Here is a 22,437-nt window from a genome sequence, read left to right as displayed (position 1 = left end):
TGTTGTGGTGTAATTCTTCTCTGCATGGTTGAGCTGTCGACTGGCGTAACAGATAGGAAAATCCATGTTTCCTTCTTCTGGCTGAGCCAGAATACATCCTATTGCATATGCCGAAGCATCTATATGCACATGGAATATCTTCTCCCAATCTGGTGATTTCAAGACTGGAGTAGTAATGAGTGCCTCTTTCAATTTCTTGAACGATTCCTCACACTCCTCTGTCCATTCAAAGTTCACTATTAGCCTGTAAAGTGGTTGGCCTATTATAGCGTACATGTAAATGAATCGTCTATAATATCCACAATGTCCCATAAAGCTCTGTACTTGTTTCGCATTGGTTGGTCTAGGCATATCCACTATAACTTTTATCTTCTCTAAATCCGTGGATATTCCGTTTTGTGAGACAATATGTCCCAGAATTCTGCCCTGTCGGACAATAAACACACATTTCTCAGGATTGAGACAAATGCGATATGTCCTACATTTCTCAAATACTTTTCTTAGGTGTTCTAGATGCTCATCTCTCAGTAGAGAATGTACACATAAGTCATCCATGTAGATTTCTAGAAACAGTCTTAAGTATGCTTTGAAAGCATGCGTCATCAGCCTCTGGAAGGTTGCGGGAGCATTGGTTAGACCAAAAGGCATAACCCGATAAGCATAAATTCCCCACTCCGTTGCAAAAGCTATTTTATGTTGATCTTCCAGTGCTATGGCTAGCTGGTTATATCCTGAAAAACCATCAAGAAAGGAGTATGCTGTTTTCCCTGATACACGCTCTAGAACATGATCAGTTATCGGCAGGGGATAATTATCCCTGATTGTTGCAGCATTCACTTTCTTTAAGTTGACACACACTCGGAGTTTTCCGTTCTTCTTAGGTACTACCACAATCGGAGATACCCAATCGGTGTGTTCAATCTCGTATATGAATTCAGCTTCCATTAGCTTATCTATCTCTTCCTTGATTCGCTTAGCAAAAGTATCAGTATATGTGTATGGTCTCTGTCTGCTAGGCTTTGTGTCTTGTTTTATTGGGATTGAGTGTTGGCATATCGATGGGTCAACTCCCTTTAAGTCCTTATAAGACCATGCAAACACATCCATGTACTCTCTGAGAAGACTCAAAAGTCTCTCTTCCTCGCTTGGAGACAAATCTGTGGCTATGTACACTGGTCTAGGCGTCTCACCTGGAGCTGCTAAATCAACTTTTTTTGCATCCTCCGGTCCGTCATAAGATTCGTTCTCCTTCCTCTCTCGAATAGGTGGGGTTAATATCACCTTCCTATCCTCTATTGTGAATTTCCTATAGTGAGAGGAAACATCCATGTTTTCCTTGATTTTGACGTTTTCGTCCTCTCCACTCTCAATTTCTGTCGTCCAAACTTCCTTCAGAGTTTTCTTGAGCTCTCTGTACTTGTTTCTACGTTCTAACTTGGACTCCGTGTATTCTCTGTTGCGCTTGTTCTTTTCTGATTTTTCTGTTTCAGTTTTCGTTCCATTCTTTTGAACTTGATTTCTTGAGCCTCTTTTGTCTTTTCGTAAGATCTTTTGATCACTGCCTCTCATTCTTCCAGAAATCTTATCCTTAACACAATCTTCAGCCTTTACTAGCATTAGGAGTTGATTTTTTCCTCTTATTCTAGGCATCGGATTGGTTCTAACCCCCTTTGTTTTTCTCTTTGCTCTATAGCGTTTCTGGCGTTGTTTAGTTTGGTTCGGAAAATCATAAAATCGGACATCCATTATAGTTTCTTCGTTTCCGCTTGAATTGTCCGTTGACTCGTTGTCTGCTTCATTTCCCCACTCTGGATGATCGGTAATGTCGTGAAACACCTCCTCTCCAGCTTCCTTTTCCAGTGTATCGTTCTTTTCAGTTTCTTTTTCGAGTACAGTTCTCAACATGTGTTAACCCTCACGGCACACGGACACCCTATCGCCTACGATGGACGTGTATTATGTATTTGGTAGAGTCAGGTACCGGGCTTGTCGGACCAATAGGGAAAGGTAGAGTGATCGCCGATGAGAGGCGCACTTTAACTTGGACATTCAAGGGATTAGTTGGTTAAGCATGGGCGCCCAAGTGTGAATGGGGTGAGCTCCTATAAAAGCCAACTAAACCTAATTTTTACTCATTCTCTCATTTGTGCAATTGAAGAGTGCTCTTGCTCCATCTCCATCTTCTTCTTCTTCACCTCCTCGTGTGTGTGTGTGTGAGAGAGAGAGAGAGAGGGAGAGTGTGTGTGCGATCGAGCATTACGAAGGCACGGCGGCGGCGAGGCGGTTGAGCGCGGCACGACTGCAGCTTCTTCTTCATCGCGGCGAGGAATCCACCACGAAGGCGAGCGTAGAGCGGTGAGTGACACACCCTTTGTTCTCTTGAGCTTGCTAGTTTAGGCTTGTTGTGTGCTTGGAGCCGTTTGTGGCTCGCACACGGTGTATTGGCAAGTCCCTTGCTTCGACAGTGCGGCACGGAGCGCACATTTTTGGCGCCGCTGCCGGGGATATGCCCTACACTAAGCTCGGTTAGTACTTTACGCTTCCTTGTGGTGCAATTTCTATCATAGGAAAGGCAGGGAAGGGGTGTGTGGAGATTTCTGCTTTTTTGCGTTTTCTGCATTTGCTGTCAAGTTTCAATTTCTGATATTGTCTGCGTTTTTTCAATTTCTGTAATTTCTGCATTTTCAAGTTCGGCGTTTTCAATTTCTGCAATTTTCTGTATTTCTGCGTTTTTTCAATTTTCTACAATTTCTGCATTTTTTGCAATTTCTGCGTTTTTTCTGCAATTTTCTGCAATTTCTGAATTTCTGCGTTTTTTCAATTTCTGCGTTTTCTGAAATTTCTGCGTTTTCTGAAATTTCTGTATATCTGCGTTTTCTACAATTTCTGCATATCTGCGTTTTCAATTTCTGTATTTTCTGCACCAAAAAAAAAATTTATTGTTTCTCCAAAAAAAAAAAAAAAAAACGCGAGCGAGCGGGTGGCGAAATTTTTCGAAAATAAAAAACGTGACTCTTAACACGGACGGGTTGGTTTGTATAAAAGATAGATCGGGATCGGGATCATTTGCCCAAGCCCAAGCCCAAGCCCAAGCCCAAACCTCAGTCCTCAATCTTATGATATATACTAGACTCACTCTTATATATATACCCTACTCCCTCAAGAGAGAATGAGAGCATGTGGGACAAGTCCTCCACTCTCCTCCTTTCTCTTCCCACTTGCACCCTTAGACTTTCTAGTTTGGGCCTAGTTCCCTACTGGAAATTGACAGTTTTAGGGATTCCGAGGGCATAGAGTGACCAAACGGAGGGTTGTAAAGCACGGCACGACCCTCTGACCGATACGCTCGTTTCGAGCTATCACACGGCCCATTCCATGACACGCTCTAAAAAATCTATCACAAGGCCTCCTAGAGCAGCTTTTTGACACCTTAGGGTATCAAAAGCACATGCACTTACGCTCTGGGTGGGTGCTAGAACACGAGCATATTGAGGGTGCCTCTGTTCATACGGACACCCATTACCCATCCACGATAGGCTCTAGACTCTCAGCGGGGACACAAGGTAGCACCACCCAAGACCCTAAAATAGCCGCTAGTGATTCCTCCTCCGACTCAGAAATCATGGAAGCATACCCTAACCAAAACACTGAGAGAGAAGGCCATGCACCTCCCGAAGCTCCACAGCCTAGTACTAGTATGTTTAGCCGTTTCATGGAAACATTAGGTAGAGCTACTCGCTCGGAACCTGATGCAAATGAAGCACACGAAGGGGGTGGGGAAGTGGACTCTCCTTTCACATCGCACGTGGACCCCACACCCCCAAAGAGTGTCCATGTGGATATCCTGCCAACTTCTTACCAAGAAGGCCCTGTTGAGCTGCCTCCTTCAGAAGTTCCCTCTAGAGTACCGTTGGTGACAAGTAAAACCACGGGGAGCAACATTGCTTCTACCTCACAAGAAACCGTTAGCACGTCGACTCTAGAAGGATGGTTCATTAATGATCATTGGACATACGACATCCACACTGAGGTGTTGACGGATCTACACTCTGGCCACGCCTACCATGTAGGATGGATAGAGATTGTACAATCCACCTCTAGTGCCACGAGCATCGAAGATCAACAGAAAATGATCTGTAATGTTATCCATGGCATTATTCAATCAGAAAGGCAAAACCGAGGGGTAAATATACTCTCAACTGGCCCCATGAGATTTCTGGATACGAGCAAGGCTCAACAGCCTACTCTATCACAAATGGAGACTCCTCTAATGAGCCCCATGGACCCATCTTACGTCATTTCACCTGGGGTCTCTATGCAATCTGAGCCTCCGAGCGAAAACTTTAGCTTCCCTAACTTGGCTCAACCCTCTATCAAGGAAAACACAGTGCTCACTCCAGGGATAAGCCTGACAGAGAATGTACCGATGACATCTACGGTTAGCGCAGTGCCACTACCTAGTGTCGTAGTACCTAATATGGGGCCTCGACCATATGTGCCTCTAGCCCCTTATGCACACATGGCCCCCACACCTCCAATTGTACCACTTGCTTATGCTCCTCGAGTGCCGCTCCCTAGCTCTTATCCGAGTGGACCTATGCCCGGTTATGTTCCATATCTTGCATCATCCACACATATGCCAAGACCGGCACCCGTTCCTCTCCCACATATGATTCCAAGAGTACCTCCACCGGCCCTACCTCCTCACATAGGTGACTTGGCAGCGTTTGCTCAAACCATAGGTCGATCTATCGCGGAAAATATGCGTCATGCATCTGATAGAGAGCCTAGAAGTAAGGCAGTACAAATTGCCAAACTCACGCAAAAATTCAATGGGGACGAAGATGCTAGGAAACACATTGAAGTGTTTGAACAAGTATGTGACTCCTTAGGGGAACGCAACGAACTACATAAGTGCAATGCCTTAAGCTTGACATTAAGTGGGAAGGCTGGAGATTGGTATAGAACCCTAAGGGTGGACGAGAAAACAATCTACCCTACCCTTCGAAGGTTGTTTCTAAAGGAGTACATACGAGAAGGTGTGCTTTGGGGTGTAGCATCTCAGCTACAGAAGGCCGAACGTAAGGAAGGAGAGTCAGTAAGGGACTTCATTAGTCGTCTAAAGCACTTAAACTCTCGTTGCCCTGTAAATGAGCGCTTCAACAATAACCAACTACTTGATCGATTCATTCGAGGGTTGAGGAATGAAGGAATCTATAATGGACTAGTGATTAGAGGTATCACAACCTGGGAAGATGTCACTGCCAATGCAATCCAATTAGAGGACAACTTGATGGTAGCAGGCATGAGGGTGTCTACCGACACGAGATCCACTAGCTCACAAGCCATTGAGTATGAACCCATGACTGCAAAGCCCATTGCCAATGAGCCAAAGGTATTTGAGACATTCTTGACAAACCTCACCAAGGCAATCCAAGAGTCTCTTAAGGATAATCGACCCCCTCAAAATAGTCACATGTATCCAAGAAGGGAGCAACAATGGTGTTCCATTTGCTTAGGTCCACATAGCACTAGTGAGTGCCCTACGTTTAGAGTAAAATTTAATGGAACTTGCAACGCATGTGGTAGGTATGGTCACCAAGCTAAGGATTGTTTAATGATCAAACGTATGATGGCAAATAGACCACCTGTAGCCTGGACGGATGCACCTCGAGCTCCTGTATTGATGCCTGCTCCACCTGTTGAGCAACTACCGCAACACATGGTCCCTAGATCTCAAAATGTTGTACAAGCTACACCGTTACCACCTCCTGTGCTAGGACCGCAGCCCCCGCATCCAAGAGTTGCCCCTATGAACCAAGTGGGTTGCGAGCCATCTAATGCTTATGCAGATGGCTGTGAGGAGGAAATAGACACTAGTATTGCCTACGGACTTGATACATTGGAAGAATGTCCTATATACTACATGGAAGATTGTTGGGGACAAGTCAAGCCGGTTTATCAAGCTGCTGCTCTCGCATCCAGAGGTCAAAATATCAACACCCAGGCTAGGAGGCCACCTCTTCAATGCTACGAGTGTGGTGGACCACATTGAGTAGCGGAGTGCCCTATTAGGCTACAAAAGAATGCTGCACAGATGCAAGTGAATCAAGGGAGCACGTCTGCAATGCCAATACTCACATGTAATCATTGTGGCATAGATCACTTGATTGCCCAATGCCCCTATAACCCAAATGCGCCTAAAATCACACCCCTGAATTTGGTCGAAATTGCTAGTGTGACGTCACCAATACCACCCGTCGCACCCGCTTATGCGATTACACGGTCCATGCTTCAAGGGCCAGGACATATCCTCGAAGAGAGAGATACCGCGTCAGTTATCCAAGCAAAGAAAAAGAAGACACGAAGGAAGAAGTCGCAGAATACGGAAAATTCAAAGCCAAGTTCCAAAACAAACATAGGAACAGGAGATGACCCCGTGTATATGAATGACCTCGAGGATGATTCAGATTCAGTCGAGACAATGGAGACTAGAACCAATACCACAAAGAGAAAGACCGACAAAGAAAACCGTAACATGGAACCAAATGAAAACCGAAAAGGAGAAAATCATAAAGAGCCTCTGAAAACACCACAAGTGTTTCCAAATCCAATCCAAGACCCCCAAGATAAACCGCAGGGGCAAAAAGGGAAGAATTGTAAAAAGAAGATTGGGACGTACCCAAACCCTGTAGACGAGATTGAGCAGGTGAAACATCTAAGAGGTTTAGTGGAGGAGACTCAAAGGAAACTAGAACCAGAACCCATGCAGGTCAAAATTCATGACATAGTGTTTCCCACGCAAGTTCATCCACCCCACATGAACCATAGACCGTTAGCCATATCTAGTATCATCCAAGAAGGGAGTGAGGACGGGACATCAGAAAGTGAGCATACACCCTTCTTGTTGGGAAGGATGTTTAACGAAGGAATACCTGATCCCATTGAGGAATATGAGATTCCATCCTCACCAGTTCCTAGTCAAGGACCTACACCCTGCAAAACACCAATGAATGTTGCCAAACTAGTGGACTTCATGTCTTCTGAGGTCCGAACCACGATCATAGCAAAGCTGTATGGAGATCCTGAGTTATTCCTTGCACTTCGAGCATTCCTTAACGGAGAGCTACGAACGGGATTACCGCAGTTTGCGCAACCAAATAGGCCTGACTCGATTATGATTGATGAGGAAAAACATGTACAATCACTTGACTTAGATGGACACGAGTCTGTGATCGAGGTACCCATTAACGAATTAGGGCAGTATTTTGAAGGCGACGAGTCTAATGCGACCCTACCCATCACTACCAAGGGATTAACTATAAAGGGAATTCTTGATGGTGGTGCGGGAGTTAGCATCGTTACAAAAGATTGTTGGGAATCCATGGGAAAACCCCGCCTCAGTGTTACTAACATTGTGGTAAAGATGGCAAATGGTACCATAGCCAAACCTATGGGGATGCTCAAGGATCTTAAGATCAAAGTTCTAGGACACAAGGTACGACATACGTTCATTGTAATGGATTTCTCTAAACACCTTATGTCATATGAAATGATTTTAGGACGACCATTCATGAGGGAAGCACAAATGGTTCATGATTGGTCTAAAAATCATGTCTATTTGCAATTCCAAGACTCTGTCCTTAGAGTGGATTTGGTGACTGGTACGGTACACCCCTTAGGGAGTAAAACCATTATTGATCATCGCTCTCACACCACAGTTCACTCGGCCCCACTACAATATTGTTACACTTGTAAGAAGGATACAGACATTGGCCAAGATTCTCCTTACATGGATGTGTTACCGGGTATGACGGAGTCGGACAATGTGGATTGGGTCCACCTAGCATCAACCATAGACACTTGGGGAAATAGGGGGACGACCTGGGTAACACCTGAGGGGGATGAAATTCCTGTACCCATAAATATGCTACAAGCAATGCATATCGCTTCCGACAAGACTCATCCTAATGTAACAGAGAAAACATACAAGTGGGTCCCTAAAGCTTCTTTAGTGACCATACCTAGTGCTAAAAAACAGAAGCCTTGTAAGAAACGTACCACTCGCTCCAAGAAAAGTAAGAAAATGTTGCGATGGATCCCTAAACGACTATTGGAAGCCCAAGGCTACTATCAAGGAAATGATCAAATCTGGGTGCCAAAACGTAGATTGTGCTCTTACCTATCACCTGACCCAAGTGAGCCCAATCCTGTGGCTCCAAAACGAATCAATGATCGTGGAAAGAAAAAAATCACAGAATGCTACATACCCGCTCCCGAGCTAGTTTGGGTGCCAAAGAAAGAACGATTTGTTCCACCTAGCTCAGGAAGGGGGGAGTCCCATGAAGATTCTAGCTCCTCATGTAATACATCCATAGAGGTAAAAGCTTCTACATAGCCTCCATCTATAGTAGTGGACCTCCATGAAGCTACAAAAGAATCCACACCTCCCAGTGTTCAAGAATCATCTGATGAACCACTTCAAGTTCGATCCTGGGAGAGTACCTTACCACCGTTGCAACTTGACGAGGCACTTAGGGTAATAGAAAACTAATGGCAAAAATCCTCACCTATTACCAACTGGAACAATTGGTTTCAAAGGGTGACAAGCTCATTTTAAACGGTATGATCTACCCAAGGAAGGGGGGAGTGTTTGCTGACAGTCATCATTCACTTGCTTCCCTCTCAACCTTTTTCCCTGACCTCTCAATTACCAATCTTAGGGAATGTACATATAAAGCTTTATACTAAAAAAAAAAAAAAAAAGAGCAAGAGCAATTAGCAAACGAGTATGCACAATAAAAGTCAAAACATTGACTCAGACCTACACATGTCACATCTGGTACAGTGAAACAGAAACCTATGCCATGAAACACCTTTGATCCTCATCACTTGAATGATGGAGGGTAGGTAAGATTAGTACGATAGGAGTGTTTCTGTTTTAGAGTTGAGAGATTGGCAAAGTTCTCTTTTCCCACTGATGTGCCTCCTGGAGGTATTCCTTTTGTTTCATAGTGTGTACAGGAGCGTGTTGCTATTGATAGGATTTGGACCTTCATGGAACCTTCAAATCAAGCGCGACCATCAACACAAACAGGTGTTTCTTATCCATTAGCATTGCCCTTATCTTTTTTGCATCCATGTTTGTCTGCTTTGATTGTGATTGGTAGCATAATATTCAGCGCATTGGCTTAGTATCAAACATTTAATTCAATGTAATGTTTTGTCATAGTCACTTGTTTAGGGGTAACAATCAAGCAGTCCGACTAAGCTAGTTTGACCAAGCTAGATATTAGAAATCTTCTCTTAATACCATGGGGAATGCCTTCCTAATAAACAATGGTTACTTAGGTTCTTAATCCGATTTAGGCAGCATTGTATGAAATGTACTAGGGCTTTCTAGTGGGCTTAACCCTATTGACCTTTAGCTTAAGTATTATAAAGGGAGTTTACTAATGTGATGAGCCTGGGGAGTGTAACAGTGTTATATGACCTCCCAAAGTTACAAAATTAAAATGCTGAAAATGAACAAACAAAAAATCAAAGTGCCACAATGTAAAATTTTAAGCATGAAGAGAAATCCCTGCTTAAATTGGTACTTCACTCACATGTATTGCCTATGGTACTAGAGCCCTAGAGGTTCCCAGTGTGGGCGCTTTTCCTTGAAAAGCAAAAAACCCAAGGCATACAAAATAAGCACACACATCATAATTGAATCAATGTGAAAAGACTTTGGGGGGTCAAAGAAAAAGTAATCAGTCAGGCGATGATTTCATGAGAAATTCCTTTTATGGTAGCTTAACTACAAAGTTTTCTAGATATAGCCTCTAGTCAGCCCTCGAACATGAATACTTAGCTCTCGCGATTAAACAACTTAATTGACCACAGAAAATTAAGAAGCTTACCCATGGTATTAATACTTGATCTCTAGTGCTTTTCGACCGTCAAATTAGCGACCCCAGACTTGTTTAATTTTCTACCTTTACATCTGTTTATGCATTTGATTACATTGCAATTTAATGTTCATTGCTGCCAAATTGTTTGAAATTCTTTTACCAATCAATTTGTCTACCTAAAACTGCATATGCTTTTTAAGAGAATGCAATTACTGTGCCAATGTTGTTTGATTTTGCAGTGACTGAAGAAGGCTAAGGACATTCATCTCAAATGCTCTTCCACCTCGACGAACCAGCTTCAACTCAATAGCTTCCGAGGACGGAATCTACATCAAGAAGGGGGGCATGTTAACCCTCACGGCACACGGACACCCTATCGCCTACGATGGACGTGTATTATGTATTTGGTAGAGTCAGGTACCGGGCTTGTCGGACCAATAGGGAAAGGTAGAGTGATCGCTGATGAGAGGCGCACTTTAACTTGGACATTCAAGGGATTAGTTGGTTAAGCATGGGCGCCCAAGTGTGAATGGGGTGAGCTCCTATAAAAGCCAACTAAACCTAATTTTTACTCATTCTCTCATTTGTGCAATTGAAGAGTGCTCTTGCTCCATCTCCATCTTCTTCTTCTTCACCTCCTCGTGTGTGTGTGTGTGTGTGTGTGTGTGTGTGTGTGTGTGTGTGAGAGAGAGAGAGAGAGAGTGTGTGTGCGATCGAGCATTACGAAGGCACGGCGGCGGCGAGGCGGTTGAGCGCGGCACGACTGCAGCTTCTTCTTCATCGCGGCGAGGAATCCACCACGAAGGCGAGCGTAGAGCGGTGAGTGACACACCCTTTGTTCTCTTGAGCTTGCTAGTTTAGGCTTGTTGTGTGCTTGGAGCCGTTTGTGGATCGCACACGGTGTATTGGCAAGTCCCTTGCTTCGACAGTGCGGCAAGGAGCGCACAACATGAAATACGGAACCACGTCGTACCCATCCTTGTCGCAAAATTGCGTTGTGGGACCATCCGGAATTGCACAAACATCTAGGGTTGCTAGAATGTGTGTCCATTCTAATGGTTCAAACGTGTCCTCTGGAAAGGGTTCTCTTATATAAGTTTCGTCTTCGATAGCCCTCTCTAAAACATCTTCTTCTCTCGTTAGACTTCCACATCTCGAAGCTCCACACATCCATAACTCCTTGGGTTTACCTATCCAAGCTGGAAATTCGGATCCCGCCAAAGTAGCTGAATCAAACTCCTCTACCGGTGTTCGGTTCACATCTTTGTAGCTATGGTCTTTCAGGTTCACACGTGTAGTGGTTTCCATATTTCTCAAGTATATGTGATCGTAGCCCCAATCTTGGACCATTTTCAACTGTCTCATGAATGGTCTTCCCAATATGATATCATAGTTATTCTCCTTGGCAAAATCGACAATAGCAAAAGTATGTTCGTATTCAATGCCGCAAGAAGTCACTACAACTTTCTCTAATAACCCCATAGGTTTCTCCATGTGTCCATCTGCTAATTGGAGTTTCAACCTAGTCTTCCTTATTGCTGGTTTCCCCCATTTTTTCCAGATTTCTTTTGTAGCAATGGCTACCCCAGCTCCGCTGTCTAGTATTGCCATCGTGTTTACTCCTTGGAATTCAACTGGTAAGGTTGTATTCCCCTCTTCACCTTCGCAATACTCTCCGACCTTGTTTAAGGGTACAGGCTTAGCGTTCTTTTGTGGTTTACTCAGATCTTGTATACCCTCTTCCAGTCTCGATGTTGGGTCTGTTATCCCGAATTTCTCCAAGCATTTTCCTACAGTTGTCCACATATGTGATCTTAGCCTCAAAAGCTCAGCTAGAGTGATAGTGCATGTCACTGGTGTTGACAAGATCTCTATCAATCCTTGCGAGTCCATGACTTTTTCTGATGAAATTCTTCGTGAGGGAAGTGCTCTAATCTCGGATTTTGCTTCATACTCTCCTAAGTATGAAGGTAAGGTTTTCAGTGAATGAGGCTTGCTCTCCATTGTTCTAACAGAGCCCCCATCTCCCCAGTAAGATTGCAGATCCAAGTCCACTTGAGATCCTGCCTCAAATTCCACTATGGGAGGATTCCTGATGTCCTTTTCCCAATTTGTCTGATTAGCTTGGCAACTTAGCTCGTTTGCAAAGTTTGCCTCTCTCACTTGTTTCCAAAATGCATTGTAATCCTCATCTTTTCCGTAAATCCTCTGTATGACTGGATGAAAGCTCTCTATCTCCTGATCGGTTGTGTTCAATACTATGCGGTCATCCTTTTGTGTATTTTCAGGCTTTTGTGCACTGGGAGTCTTTTCAGCTACCCGTGAAACGATAGTCTCTTGCTGAATTGGGTTTTCCTTTCCACAATTCATTGTTTCTTTTGGTGGTTCTAATAAGGCTTGTGCAGTCTCGATCATTCTCTGGCACATTTCAAGTCTCTGCTTTTCCAATTCTGCGTTTGGGTATGTCATCCACCTCTGTTCTTGTGTCTGGTTGTTCTTTAACCTAGCTTTGTAAGCTCTCATCAGTGTGTCCAATGGTTCGTGTACTTTGTCGACTAGCACTGATCCCCCTGAGCTTAAGCTCGTTGTTTCTTTGATACTCTTTTGTTTCGTTCTTTCCGGGCTCATCTCTTGTTTCCCGTTTTGACTCTCAAGTTTTTCTAATCTAGCTTTAGTTTGCTTTAGTTCCTCAGCTAGAATAGCGTCTTCACGTTCTTTTCTCAACTTCATGCGTGCTTTTCTAGCTTTCCATGTGTTTTTCTGACTCCGCGGTCCTTGACTAACCACTTCAGTCGCTAACTTTCCATTCTCAGGTTCTCTAGTGGTTTTCTTAGCTTGAGCTCTAGTAACAACTTGCGTTGGTATCAGAGTTTCATTTTCAGACCCACTGCTGGTAGGAATAGTTTCTAACATATTCAATGTCGTCTTTTGCACTTTGTTTGGATTCTTTGAACAATCCTCAATGAAGTGAGTAACCCCACACTCAGTGCAATAAGCGTTAATTCTAATGATTTTCGTATGTGGACAAACATTCATCAGATGGTCACCTCCACACTTGTAACAGGGTCCTAGTGCTGGTCTTGGTCCCATTTGATTCGTCCTTTGTGGATAGGATGGTCTTTGTCCTGTTAACCCTCCATGAGCTATGAACATCAATGTTCTTGCGTCCAAATTGTATCTCTCTTCATCAGAAGCACTTGTAACTGTTGGTGTTCCAACATTCCCAATCATGCCCCATGGTTCTGGTTGTTTGGGTTCTTCTGGTGGGTAATACACAGTTGGAAACATGTGTGCACCAGATTCTTCATAATAGGCTTGAACAGGCACTAAGGCTTGTTCTTCCTGATTCTCTAAGGTTGGTGCATATCTAATGCCCACTGGTCTTGCTCCTGGTAAAGGTGGTTGTTGTCCCAATACCGGTTGCGGTCTTTCTATCCCCATAGGTCCTGGTACACTTCCCGTTGGGTATCGAGGTACTGGATGTATCTGAGGTGGTGCTAATTGAGCAGGAGGTGCATAATGGCGCTCCCTTACATACCCTTTGTTGTAATAACACTCCTCTGTTGGATGATTTGTCCATTTTTGTTCAATAGCACACCATTTCAGTGTTTTTGGCAATGGTTTTTGGTATGGTGCCATCCTTTTTAGAGCATCTTCTATCATTTGCTCTACATTTGGCATGGTTGTTGTTTGAACATTCTTTTTAGTGGTAGTCTCGCTCGCTACGGAGGAGGAGCTACTGGATGCAAAATCTGTATCCGCTGACACCTCTCCATAAACCGTACAATTATCCACTAAGTACAATGCCTCTCTCGTTACTTGCTCGAAACTTGTACAAGCTTTCAAGTGCAAGTCCTTCTTGAGAGTGTCGTTCCTCAGTCCCTCAATAAAGAGAACAGATAGTCTGTCATCTTGTGGTCGTTCACGTACTGGACATCTCTCAATGTATTGTTTGAAGCGAAGTGAAGCTTCCTTCACTTTTTCGTGTTCTCTCTGTTTAAAAGCATATATTTGTGAGACCGTATTGTGCTTAATCCCTCGTTTTGAGAATTCCTCAGCAAACTCTCTTAGCAAATGGTCAATGTCATGGAATCCCCCTATGTTCATTGGTTGAAACCATGTCAATGCAGTACCTTCTAGAGTAAGACCAAATCCCTCGTATTGTGTATGGAAATCTGTTATCTGCTCAGCTCTTAAGACTTGCTTAAAGAGTGACACATGTGCATACGGATCTCCTGAACCACCATACTTCTTTGGCATACACTTGGCTACTTGAGATGGTCTCATACGTCTATGATCTGCTACCAATCTCATTGCTCCTGTGTCTCGGCTAAAGCTTTCTCTAGCATCATGGACTTCATGGGTTACCCTTGTCGGTTCCTCTGCCCTGAATCTACTACTGGGAGGTAAATGTGATGGTTCCGCTTCAAACCTTGGACCTGGAGTGGTATAGGTGGGGATTGGAACTGCACTACCTCGATTCGTCTCCATTGACTCTCTGGAATGTAATGATCCCATTGGTCCGAGCTTCGAGTCCCAAGGTTGACTGAAAGAGTCAGCAACCTGAGTTCTTTGTCCTCCTGTTGTAATTGAGTTTTGCACTCCAGTTGTTGGTGCTGGTCTATGTGAGCTAGAAGTAACATAATACTGATGTAGTGGTCCCCCAAAGTATGTATATCCTTCTAATTCTTTCTTGCCCATTGTTGAGTATTGCCTGCCATACTTATCGTAAGCGGCAATTTTCACTTCCGATCCCTCTGTGTAGGTAAAGACATAGAGTCTTTTTTTGTCTATCAACTCTCCGGTGTAGGGTTCTTCACATCTATAATAGAGATCTTGCTCCCCATTATTATATTTGTATAGCCCCACATAGATGTTATCAGTGTTGATCCTTGTAGTTTCATTCTCTCTTCTTAACCTCGCATTAGGGAAGTTCATTATTGGTGCTTTCTCCTCGAGTTCTTCATCTATTTTGGCTTTGGTGCCCATCAATCCCCACTTGTCCACAATGTTAGGGTTTAGGACTACCAAGTACATGGTACCCTCGTCATCTAGATATCTATCTCCGCTATAGCTCACAGGCACTAAGTCCTTGAACTCACTAGGTCTTTCTTCTATCTTTACACAATAGCGGTCCATTCCATCTTTGTAGATCTTGGCACCTTGCTCATTGTCGTGCTGGTATTTTATGAACAATAGCTTCATGGTGGCGGAAGGGTTTGATGATCCTGCTGCCATATTTTCTATGTTGTTCCTGCTCGAGTGTTCGGTGAAAATCTCGTAAGACCTCTCCGAAGAAGTATCAGAAACACTTCCTTCAAAGATCGGCTCTAATGGTTGCACCCAACTTTGGTTTACACTTCCCTCGGTTGATATGACACTTGCTGGTTCCCCTTGTTTTGGTTGATTATTCCGGAGATTCCTGCCCGATCTCAAATTCATCAATTCCCCTAAAGGACTGTAACTTTTTCGTCTCGGCAATTTGTTTTCCCCAAGTTTTTGTGGTCAGAATTGATCCAAACTGACTGATACTTGGTCAGTTGTTTAATCTTGTCAGTTGGACAACTTCTGTTTCATCAAGTGAGAATTTTGTTGCAGTTATGCTGAAAAAGACATTATACGCGTATGATGTCTTTTTTCACAGATTTAGACTATTTTGGTTATGCTCACTCTCAGTAGCCCCCTTTATGCTTTGTTCACTCACAAAATTCAGTTTGAACTCTGTTTGAGCAAGTTATGGCTAATTTAGGCTTTTCTTGACAATTTTCCGCTTTTGACTTGTTTTTTGGGTCAATTGTGATCCAAATGGGATGAAACTTGAAATATAACCTCTAGACAGCTATTACAATGGATCTGTGTTGGCAAAGTATCAAAATATGTCCAAAATTAGGTCAAAGACATCATACGCGTATGATGTCTTTTTCATCAATTTGGGTCCAAACTTGATATTTATGCTTTCTACAGTGCCTGTAACAATCTTGTCAGGTCAGATATCAAAAATAAGCAGTGGATGTGCCAAAAGACATTATACGCGTATGATGTCTTTTGTCCCAGATTTTGACTATTTTTGGTTTTAAGCCTTCTCCAATGTTTATAATTGAGTTTCAAGTGTTTTTGTCAGGTTTGAATGTAAAAACAAGATCTGAATCCAAAATTTCCTGTTCTTTGCGTTTTTTGGACTCCGACTTGTCTTTTCGGGTTTCTTTGAGTGTTAATGCTCTTGTTTTAAGTTGAAATTAGGGTATAACCCCCTTTTTGAACACTCTGGTAAAGTCAAAATTTCTGTTTTGGTCTCTGTTTGGTCATTTAGACATCATACGCGTATGATGTCTAAAGTTGCAGATTTCCAGTTTTTTTAGCACAGAATCCTTCCTAAAGCTTTCTCAAGTGCTCAGCAACTCCCAGATACACAGAAAATTTCTCTGACTTTTGTTTATTGCAAGTTTCACTACTAACTCGACGGTTTAGTGATCTAACATGCAATCAACCATATCAAGCAAATACTCCAATGATTACTAGCTCTAGATCAGGATCAAATGAAGTCCTACCTAAGCTATTCCTAATCATAAAATGGGTTTGGTAATTGTGACTTTAAAGATATCCACTGTCACTCGCGGACTAGCAAATTCTTCTTCTATCAACAACTACTCAACACCAACAAAACAACAAACAAATCTAAGCTAAACTAAAAATATTGTCAACACGGAAGACCCAGGACTACCCCACTTCCTAGTATCTCTCGAGATCTTCGGAGTCCACCACTCCTAGATCTTTTCTAACTAAAGTATACAAAGTAGTTTATACGACTCACCTCGTAGGATTAGTCTAAGGTCACCTACTTAGGGCTCTCGTCCCCGACAACGGCGCCAAATGTTAAGGCGGTTACGCCGCTAGCGGAAGCTAAATAGCGAGAACTCAACCAACAACAGAATTTGTCAGACGAGGACGGAGCTTGACCCGCAGGCGCATGGAAACAACTAGGTGGGTGTCAAATCACCTACTCGACCTTCTAATGACAATCACTACTAAGGAAATCAAATCTAAGTTCTAAAATACGCAAGTGACTGAAATCCGTACTACGAACGAATGCTATACGAAACAGGATCTAGAATCATTGAATCGATCTCAAACTCAAGGGGAAGTCTATACACTAGGTAAGAATAACACCCTAAAGACTTGAACTGCAAAATCAACCTATAACCACTCCGTGCGGTAAACGCGTATGAAGACAGGCCGAAAAATACAGGTGACCAAAACTTGACCCTGATGGTACTAATGTGTAGCTCTACTCGTTGTGGTTCTATAGATATGCTGCACGCTCTATTCCGACACACGAGTTGGAAGAAAACTCACACCGAAGCTCGTAGGAACTTACCACACATAGAAGCCGATAGCGCGCACTCTTGGTATCTGTGCGTAGCTCTCACCGTTGCTAACACAATGGCGGTGTCGCTTCTCCAATGGCGGCCGCGTAGCTCGCGTAGCTCGCGTAGCAAGGAGATAAGACTCTCTCTCTCTCTCTCTCTCTCTCTCTCTCTCTCTCTCTCTCTCTCTCTCTCTCTCAGACACAGTCACGGCGCTCAAAAACTCACTTTGATTAATAATTGAATCCCCTTAGGTTACAAAACTTTGGCTTCTATACCTCAGCCTTGGAGGTGAGAACATCTCTAATTATTTACATCAACAGGTGAAATTACTTCGGGATTACAAGCCGGAAACTCAATTGAGTCCCGTTACTTAATGAATGGCTCAAATCAAAATTAATGTCGGAAAGACATTTATTACAATCAATGGTTACAAAATGATGGGTGTGAGCAAAAATGTGGGTGTGATCCTCTGCTGGCTCAACACTTCCTCTGCTGGCTCAACACTGGATGAAGGTCAATACTTTGTCAGTGGCACCAAAGGTGCCATCATAGGTGAGAAAAGAGATACTCTTTCCTCCCTCTTTGAACTTCTTGAGATTTTGTGACCTTCGCCATGCAGGGTATGATTTGCAATGTCCTCCCCTCTTGTATTCTCTAGGAGAATAGCCATAACTTTCGTCAGAAGATGAGGAAGGTGAAGAAGAAGGAGAAGAGGCTGACCTCTTCCTTGCCCTTTTCTTCCTTTGTTTCCTTTCTTCCCTTTCAGAGTGACGAGGACAAGGACTATGTGTTGATCTTTTCCTCTTGGAAGGAGTTGGCAATCATCTAGACCGCCATCTTCGTGGAGCCACATCTTCAGAAGAACTTAAAGTTTCATTACTTTCTTGCTCTTTGGATTCCTCCTCTCGTATGTGAGAGAGTCCCCCCTCCAATACGCATTTGTATTATAGTTTCTCCCATCAACAGAGACTTGGTACAATACAATCTTTGCGTTCCTTGTGACTTAGGTGATGCAATGAAGATGGAAAGCTTCATGCACTATGAGCAAAACATAAACTTTGTGAAAAGACTATCCCAAGCCTCAGTCCCAAGACCTCAAACACCTTCGAAGGTGGAGAGAGCTAGCAGGGAATGAGGGTAGGGAAGAGGAAGAAGAAACATTTCATAGGAGAAAGAATTAGTTCCTCACTTATCATCACTCTTCTTGCTAGCATACATAATAGCATAGTAATGAAGATGGATAAGATGGCAAGCTTAAGCATTGAAGCATGGCTCTTGGTTGGATTTGTATTCCATAGCCAAGAGTGTTGGTGTAGGCTCTCAACTTCTCTACTTGCTTGGAGAAGGAGATGGAGCTCTTTCCCTTTTGCACTTCACGCAATGAGTGAGTGTGAGAGATTATACCCCTCAAGCATGCCCCTAGCTTCCTTGGTCAACCCCCCTTGTAGATCAAGCTTGATGCTCATTGGACCCATGCAAAACTGGCCAATCACATGCAAGATGCATTACAAGCAACAAGGTACTCTTGGGACAAGTGTCCCCCTTTCCCCTTTGAGAGAGAGGACTTGATAAATGCAAAAAAAATTAATTAATTCTACTAAATTATCATTGGACCCCTTGGGTGGCCAACCGATAGGCTTTAAGCACACCATGAGGGCAACATGAAGAGGAACTTGACAAGTGTCCTAAATGCTTTCTTTGTACCAAGCTAACCTTGTGAGGGTGTGTGTGTTCTCTCACTACCCCCCTCTTGTAGGGTTCGCCCCCTCCTTGTAGGGATAGGTTTTGACTTTTTCACACCTTACCCCAAGCACCTTAGTCAGCAAGCATGACAAAGCACCTCAAGTTTGGGTGGTGTTCCCACAAGCACCTCAAGCTCCCTAGTCGGCAACCACGACAAGCACCTCAAGCAGCTTAGTTAGCAAGCACGACAAGCACCTCAACCAGCTTAGTCATCAAGCATGACAAGCACCTCAAGCACCTTAAGCTTGGGTCGGGTTCCTAGCTTAAGCTCAGCCCTGGCTTACCTAAGGTCAAAGGACTTTTTAACACTAACCTTTGGAGTTCTTTAATGAAGCTAACCCTAAGGTCTTTAAGCTCCATTAGCTCACTTGTTCTTTGACATATCATCTCTCATTTGGGCCCCTTTACCATTGGCCCCGTGTTGAGATAGACTTGAAAGCACATACCTATATTCTAACCCTTGTTCCCATTTATTGTCTTACATTAAATGATCAATTTAACATGAGAAAATAAATGGGGTTGGTTAGATACTAGATTTTATGACAAGTATATTATATGTTCAAAATGACAAACGAGTATAAATTCAAGCAAGCTTGCCAAGAAACCCCTATTGCTATTAGAAATCTATTTAGTGATGAAGAAGCACACTCAGAACACAATAGTTGATAACAATAAACATTGTAATTTTGCTTCTAAGAAGCATTGTATATAATCAAAACACGTTGATATACAAGCTTTTTTATTTCATAGTTGCAATCTTGATTCTTCACTCAAGTTATGTTGAACTTGTGTAGTTATTGTCTTGTTTTGAGTCTGAGTATTGGTGGTTTGCCTGTATCTGAACTTCCACATCTATTGTGAGGTTCTCTTCAATTTCTTCTATAGTGCATTGAGATACATCGGCATTCAACTCACCTTCATCTTCATTTCGATAACACCAAGCTAGACATTTCTTCCTCGTAGTTATCACTTTCAATGTGATGCAATATCTTTTCATTGCAATACATGTGAACTAATTTTTCCGCTATGTAATCTGTTTCAAATAGTACTATGAACATACTTGTACATGCTCCAGTTTCTCTAAGCTCGAATTTGCTGCACATTGCGCTAAAAATTTCATTGCAAGAGGGCGTAGGATCGACTAAAGTTTCCCACCATTCATCATCCACCACTTCCATGCAGGTTGCTCTTTTGCCATCCATTGTACAAAATCATTTGCAAAAGGTCCTTCTTTTAGTTTAAATGCACTCATTTCTTGATACAATCAATTTGATCCTGAACATTGGAGTAGAATGTATTGACTACATGATGAAAATCGTTGACCGCCTCTGTATTTGACATTAGGTCAAAATTCCAATACTCTGGATCGAGTATGTAAGCCACACTATGGAGTGGACCATGAGTGCTCTTCCACCTTGCATGAAAGTACTTAGACAAAAAAATTTATTGTTTTGTAAATAATGGTATTCGCCACTCCTTCTCTACTACGGACTCTTTTAACTCCTCAGAATCTTCCAAACCTTGTTGTCCATATTTGGCGCCTTCTAATTAAGGTTACGAATCGCGAACATAACGGGCATCATTACATGGTATGCATCCATTACATTCCTCCACCAAGCAGCCTTGTTTATGGAGCCACGTAGACAAGTAATTGTCTTTTTCACTTTTTTGGTCTGCTCAAGTTGCCAATCATCAAAAGTCGTGCAGTTGAAAGTGTCAATCACAACACACTTATTGCGTAGGAGTGATTTCAATGTATAAAAGTGCGTGCAAAATCGAGTTTCAGTAGGTAATTTTAACATAATAAACATGCGCTTTTTGTACAAATCGAGCACTCTATGTCGTTTCAAGACAAACTTCACAACTTGTCGTGCTTTGTCAATTATTTTGGCTTTACTAGTATGCCAATCTTTTAGCGTCAAGTTTAAACTGTGCGTATTGCAACCATTGGCGAAAATGTGTGAAAATCACTTTTTTATTATTTTGACATCATTTTTATAGTTCTTTGCATTGTCCATGACTACTTGAACAACATGTTTAGCACCGATTTCTTTAATTACAATTTAGCCCACCGAGGTTTTTTTGTTTTCCCGACACGGTTACCGGCTCTAGTGGCTTTTGCAGGTTACCATGAAAATCACGTTAATAATTAAAGTAATCACGTCTTTTTCATGTGTAATCACTCACATTATTAATGTAATCACATGATCGTGATCACGTCAGTGAAATCCTTGTATCAATTGGATATATATTCCTAATTTACTAAGTAATTGGGGTGATATTCTCTCAAAACGTGTTCATGAAGATCAATAACAATTTTCACTCTCACTTTCAATGTAGTTCCTCTAGATACAATCTATAGCTCATCATGATATATGGTAGTTGGTGAGTTGTACGGTTCTTCATTATTGGTGGATAGTTGATTTCTAAGTAGCCTTGGTTGTTTGCATTCTTTGGACATTGCATGGCAACTTGGAGATTTTGGAACGTGGTATGTGACCGGAGGTGAAGGTTTGTGACTCTTTCCTCAATGGTGGAGCTTTTGAGAGTTGGTAAATGATATGAATACAAGTATTTTATGCCTTAACCCTTTGTTTTGATGCTTTCTCTTGGAGCGGTCATCACAATACCCTTTATGGATATTGGAATTGGTCGAGTTGATGAGATTCTTGTGAGAGTCGGGTTCTTCTCTAATGGACATCATTTTACTTCTCAGATGTCTTTTGAGGATAGTGGTTGGATGGTGTGGCATCCCAACCTCAAAATTTAGTTGCAGATATCCTCGTCCACAAATCCTCATTTTATAGTTACAGATTGCTCACTCTAGTGTTGGAATTAGGGTTGCAAAGAAACACACACAGCTTGGATAAGACAAAGGAAGCTCAAGGCACACAATTGAGAGTGTGTTACTTAGTGTGCAATGGAAAGATAGATAGCCTTAGAATGAATGGGCGTATATACACTGCACGGGGGAAAAAACCTCCTAAAGAGGGAAAAAATGCCCCGATGGTCCTAAGTGTGTTCACACACATCACTCTTACATGTATATGGTAACAAACCCCCCCTGGAGTGATAGGGTGAATGAGAGATGGCACATGAGAAGGAAAGTGCCATGCCCTAAGGACATGATCAATCCACAAAGGGGAGTAAAACCAAAGCTTTGCGGAAAGCTTCAAACTTCTCACGAGACAATGCCTTTGTGAAAAGATCTGCAAGGTTGTCCTATGTTGGCACATAAGCCAAGCTGATCTCTCCTGCTGAGAGCCTCTCCATGACATAGTGGTAATGCACCTCAATGTGCTTTGTGAGAGCATGAAAAATTGGGTTCCACGCAATTGCCAATGCACTCTGACTGTTAGTGTAGATACTATTGGCAGTGTCCTGTCCAACACCCAAATTAGCCATAAGGCATCTGAGCCATACACACTCAA

This window comes from Adiantum capillus-veneris, chromosome 13 (assembly GCF_014529385.1).
Source record: "Adiantum capillus-veneris isolate H3 chromosome 13, ASM1452938v2, whole genome shotgun sequence".
NCBI classification, from domain to species: Eukaryota; Viridiplantae; Streptophyta; class Polypodiopsida; order Polypodiales; family Pteridaceae; genus Adiantum; species Adiantum capillus-veneris.
Note: the sequence above shows the minus strand (reverse complement) of the source record.